Below are 6,000 nucleotides of genomic sequence, written 5' to 3'. Positions count from 1 at the left end.
CAGGGTCAAACGAGGCTGGCTCCGTGATATGTTCCACAATATGTTCACACACATCCTTACAAACTTTCGCATTTATAATATTAGTGGGATAGGATATTTGTACAGGGGAAAACATCTCATTTCCAGGGCAAATTCCTTTGGCCACGCGGACGGAACCGGGGGCGGAAAGCTAAGTGATGTTTCGAGACCTGACAGGTATTACCAAATGAGTAGGCACTAGATAAACGTACCACAATTAACAACAAAATGTAATTTAGTCCGAATAATATTATTATATTCTAAAATCGAGATCTAACCCAAAAAGGATAATCTTCTCAAAAGATCATTCACCTTTTATGAGATCAAAGAAAAGTTCTTGTTTATGTAACCTGATTTAGGGCCACTTTTGACATAAATATTCATACATCATAACTGACAGATAAACCGAACGGAACATATCAGGAAGTTGCGTTGCCGGAACTCAATGAAAATAATTATTTATGCATTTGTGTCGTTTGCATACCCTTATAACTACTAACCTTTTTTTTCATGCCTGAACTAGTTTCGACGAATTTTAATGTGTAGATAGAATCTTGTAGAATGACAATGTCGTTCCGTGAAATCGTAACAATAATGCTAATTTTTTATTTTAGCCACGCATACTTTAATTTGTTTAGCTTTGCCCATGGTATATGTAGTTATAACCCATGTCACTTAGTGAATGTACAGCTTTATAATGGTGAAAGAATTTTTAAAATCTGTTCAGAAATGTTCAGGTGAAAACATAACAAACATGCGTGCAAAAACACAAATGTTTCCTTTATTATATTATGAGTTATGACTAACTCCTTGCCACGAAGAAATGGCAAAAAAATAAAACTTCCATGTAAGTTCCATTTTTAAACTTTAAGCGCGAAAATGACATTCAAGATGGCAGCTGTAATGCAAAAACGCAGGCGACGTGATGTGTCAGGAAATTTAAAATGTAAAATGTATTTCTACCTACATCACGTGTGGGTGTCATGTAATTACAGTTAATATTCGGAAGCTGCAATCTTGAAATTAAAGTTTTATGTAGTTATATATTAATTTCAAGTTGAGATTTCGTTTACCAACGTTTCGCTGGAATATAGCGTAGTGTAACTATTGTATACATACTAGACGCCCCGGCTCCGCCCAGATATCAAGATTCCTGTTTTATCTCAAGGGAGCATTTAATCGGGTTAAAAAGTATCCTGTCACCCCAGTCAGCTCATACCCTGCCTGTATACTAAATAACATCAAAATCCGTTCAGCAGTTTCAGCGTGATCGACGGATATTATGAATTATTCAAAATACCTTCCAAATACCTTATTTATAAAAACTGCGAAGGATTGTAATCATTCTTCTCCATCTGTATTTCGCAACGAGTACAATTTGTAATTGATTAAGGCCAGAGTGAACTGGAAAGGCCTTTCTGCTCAGGCATGCTAACCAAATGGAACGCATCTACGCTTAACATCAGATAATTAATCAGTCTGAATTGTTCGGAATAAAAATGGCAGTTTCGTCTGGATGTACCACACTAGCCGCTTCCCGCTTCAGATATACCAGGGATTGAAAAAAACAATCTAAGATATATCGCAAGAACGATGCAGATTTTTAATAGAAAGATAAATTTCATGTATGATCACAGTAATAATACTAATATTATATATGCGAAAGTTTGTAAGGATGTGTGTGTATTTGTTGCTCTTTCACGCAAAAGCTACTGAACCGATTGCAATAAAATTTGGTACGTGGATAGCTGGACAACTGGACTAACATATAGGCTTTTTATCCCGATATTCATACGGGATACGGACTTACGCGGGTGAAACCGCGGGGCGCAGCTAGTAAGGTTATAAGTTAAGTAGCATATTGTTTGAACTACTCCTCGCTACTGCTGCTAATTACTTTTGCTACTTGCTTGCAAAATGAGTTTATTGGTCGAACAGTTATAAAACCATCATTCAGTAAACAATAAATATATCATACATTAATTATAACACACAATATTATTCATAATACAAAAAACAAAGGTTGACTGGAAGAGATCGCGTAAGCGATAAGGCCGTCTATTGAACATGGTAAATGTATATTTCTTGATTTGTGTCTGTTAAATAGAGTGGTTTATGTATCGTACAAACATAAATAACGATAAGAATGACGTCATCAAATTTTATCAAATATATAGTAATTAACTATTACACGCTATGATAAAAATGTACTGATATGGCCTATATAATGACTCGACATAGTACTAATCATGTACAAACATACGAACGCTTATACAGTCTTTACAACTCAGAATAAAAACGAAAGAAATTTTATGCAGAGTGACATTAGTCTCTAATTTATACATTTAGATATAGACACGCAAACCGCGTCTGTTATAATAATTTCAGTTTATTACCCATAAGCCAATTTATTTTAAAAATTTTCCCTATTCAAATAAATCCCTTCTCGTTCTAGCCCTTTTCAGCAACCGTGGGGTACTTTTTGAATGTCTATAAAGGGACATTTCATTCAAATTATATGAAATTAAAATAATTTTTTAACAAACGCTTCGATTGAACGAGCCAACTGTAAAGGGACATTTTATTCTAAAAATTCGTTTATCTCCGGTGATATCGGGAGAGAGTTTAGCCCCATACTAGCTTAATACCTAGTTATCTAGATACGTGAAGTTTGAGAAGATTGATGGATGATTGTTACTCTTTCATGTCAAATCTGCTGAAGCGATTTCGTTGGAGTTTGCAAATAGGTTGTTGGCTATATTGAGAAAGAGCGAGAGAGAAAAATTTTATCCATCTTCATTGAATAAAATAATGATTGAATGATTTAAAATGTACTATTTTCTCTTATACAGACTAAACTTAAGGAATTTATTTAACACTGGCGATCCTAATCAGGATAAACTAGAATTGTTGTAGTGTCTATGATCCATAACTGTAGTTTGAATTTATAATCAGTCCGTTAAAAGTGAGTCAAAAATGAGTTTAAAGGAATCCATTATATACAAACATACAGAATAAGTTTATAATAGTGTGTCATAATCTCAAAACATACAAAAAAATAGCTTAAAGACGAACAAAACAACCTCCTCCTTTTTTCGTTTTTGAAAGTTGGTTAAATATAAGACGGCATTATATCCCTATCTATAAGTATTACTTCAAATTTGGTATTATAATTTCATACGTCAGTGCGACGCTCCAGTGGCGCAATTGGTTAGCGCACGGTACTTATAAGGCAGTGGCCGTGAGCGATGCCGGGGTTGTGAGTTCGAGCCTCACCTGGAGCAATAGTTTTTTTATTGCATTTTTGTTTTTTTTATGTAAAGTTTTTCGGATGTATTGTTTTTATTTGTTATTGATTGTAATTAATTATGTCATTTTTTATAATATTTGTATCCACGTATGATTTATGAGTTGGCGCTAAGAATCCAATACTAAAGAAGAATGATTACAAAAAATAGTGCTTATATACTAAAGAAACCCAACTAACTAAAGCATTAACTATAAAATACTACATACAAAAGAATGCAATAACTCGTCAGTACTATATCTATGCTCAATTAATTCTGTCTTGTCAAAATTCCAAACCAAAAACATTCAAATATTTCAGTAATCTGTGCAATTTGTAAATAAAATATACGAAACAATGTATTCCAAATGCAAAAATATTTAAAAGACATCAATCATTCTAGAATAAATAAGCTTCATCATATTATATTCGTTCGTAAAATGTTCTAACTAAAATAATAATATTTTCGAACAGAAGGTTGGCAACTCTGTCAATTCAGCTATTATACCTGTCAACAAGATTAAAAAAAAAACTTCTAAAGCGCGGGAAAAAAGCCAAAAAGAGCGCGAGCTATCCATTTTTAAACAATAAACTGTCAAGCATTTTAACACGCGATAAAAAAGGACAGCTATATTTTCCGCCTCATCGGTCGGTGCAACGAAGCGAGACAACTTATTGCTGATCGATACCGCTTTTATGAATTTTAGTCATAGATAGCTATTAAACTTTGAAGCATGTAATTTTGCTCGGGAATGCATATTATGTTTTAGCAATTATTAAACGCGAAATAGTGGCATATCCACATGTATGTGTTTGTGTGAGGGCAGTCGGACAACTATTTTCTCGTCCTCTCCCTTCCTAGACCAGAAAATCATATGGGAATGAATCTTCACCACGGTAAAAAGTATGCCTCTCTCTAGCCACCTAACTATCTCTATACACAATAATTATAATATCATGAACAAATCATTAACATCAATATTCAAGTAACAAACAAGCACACTTTCGCATACATAATGTCATTATTTAAACGCTGTGGGTCTGCGAATTTCGACGCACGTCTTGCTTACAGTATCACAATTTTTATAATTTAAATTTAATACAATTAAAATGGAAGTAATAAATAAAATGTGTCCAAATCCGACCGGCTCGACGCAAATAAATTAGCTGTGAATAACAGAGGCAGGGTCAAACGAGGCTGGCTCCGTGATATGTTCCGTATATTTCGGCGTGTGGAGTTAAAAAGATCTTGCGACGCAATAAATTTGCGGTTCCGTTAACTGGGTTAAGGATATAGGCCCCTGAAGGATTCCTAGGATCCTATTTCGACCTATTAGGTACTGATGGCCGTGAAATGCTAAGAACTGTCTTCTAACCGGTTTGTCTGCAGTTGAGTGAAGAAGATTAATAAAATATTGATAAATAAAACATGGAAAAAATGCATAGGTATTATAAGTTGACAAGGTCTTTGAAGCCTAAATATAATACATTGTTTTGTATGTCCGTCCAATGTTCTAATGGTAGTAGATAATATATAGATACTACCTCCTTACTAGATAGTATCACAAGTAGTAAGCTACACACCTATCTACTATAAAATTAGTGCTTATATTAGTTTATTTTTCGCTTATGAGCGCTTTTGAAGTTGGTTAAATTTTATTTGAAAAATCATTATAAACAACTCAAAACTCAATTGTAACAGTAAACATTCTCAGCATCATGCTGAATGTATAAAGCAGTCGCAGCGCTGATTTTCAGCAGTCCCCTTTAAGCTGTCAGTCCTAAGTTATAATTTTATCTAAATAAAACAAAATAGACATAACACTAAGCACGTCAAGTTAACATAAGCACTAACAGTTATGTTAAAGTTTTGAAACAAACTACTGAAAAGCGATCGAGTAAATAAGCACGTCGACGGTAACTAAACACAAATACTGTGCAATGGTTACTCTGTATGGTGGATGGTGTATGGTGTACGATGTAGCGATTTTAAAAATTATGACAGAATTAACCGATTTAGAAAAAGAGATTCTCAATTCGACTATTTCTTTTTTGATTTTGTCACCTCATATACTTTTCTAGATGAATCGATTTTGATGATTGTTTGCTTGTTTGAAAGTTGGTGTCTCCCGTGTGGTCCCAATTAGATTTGACTAGTTTTTACAATTTTAATAAACACAATTATGATTAATTTAAAATAATCATTGATAGGAAACATCGTGAGGAAACCGGCATGTCTGAGAATAAAAAATTCGACGACAAATTACATCTGCCAACCCGTACTTGGCCAGCGTGGTGGATTATGGCCTAAGCTGGAGGCCTGTGTCCCAGCAGTGGGAACATGTATGGGCTAATGAAAAGCATTTATATATCTTACTACTGAACTATACAACACTCTTTCTAAGTAATAAAAAACTTTGTTCTGCTTATAAATTGAGTTTAACTGTATATGAAACGTAGCAAATTTCATTGCAATAGGTTCAGTAGTTTTTGCGTGAAAGAGCCACAAACACACACACATCCTTACAAACTTTCGCATTTATAATATTAGTAGGAAGTAGGATATTAGTAGGATTAGTTGACCCGGCGAATATCATTCTAGTTTATTATGAAATAAAGATCTTGGCCGATTCTCAGACCTACCCGATAAGCGGACAAAATAAAAATTGATAAAGCTATTTCGCAGAATTATGGTA

At 34.0% G+C, this 6,000-nt stretch overlaps 1 protein-coding gene and 1 non-coding gene across 2 annotated transcripts in view; one reads left to right on the top strand and one right to left on the bottom strand.

Annotated features, from left to right (window-relative positions):
* LOC119837880 (alpha-2Db adrenergic receptor-like) overlaps nucleotides 1-6,000 on the bottom strand; it is a 277,024-nt gene that overhangs the window by 72,340 nt on the left and 198,684 nt on the right. The window lies entirely within an intron of this gene.
* Trnai-uau lies at nucleotides 3,211-3,302 on the top strand. Its single transcript is given in 2 exon segments — nucleotides 3,211-3,248; nucleotides 3,267-3,302. It is a non-coding gene; the product is annotated as a tRNA-Ile (tRNA).

This window comes from Zerene cesonia, chromosome 29 (genome assembly GCF_012273895.1).
Source record: "Zerene cesonia ecotype Mississippi chromosome 29, Zerene_cesonia_1.1, whole genome shotgun sequence".
NCBI classification, from domain to species: domain Eukaryota; kingdom Metazoa; phylum Arthropoda; class Insecta; order Lepidoptera; family Pieridae; genus Zerene; species Zerene cesonia.
Note: the sequence above shows the minus strand (reverse complement) of the source record. Positions and strands in the feature narration are given on the sequence as shown.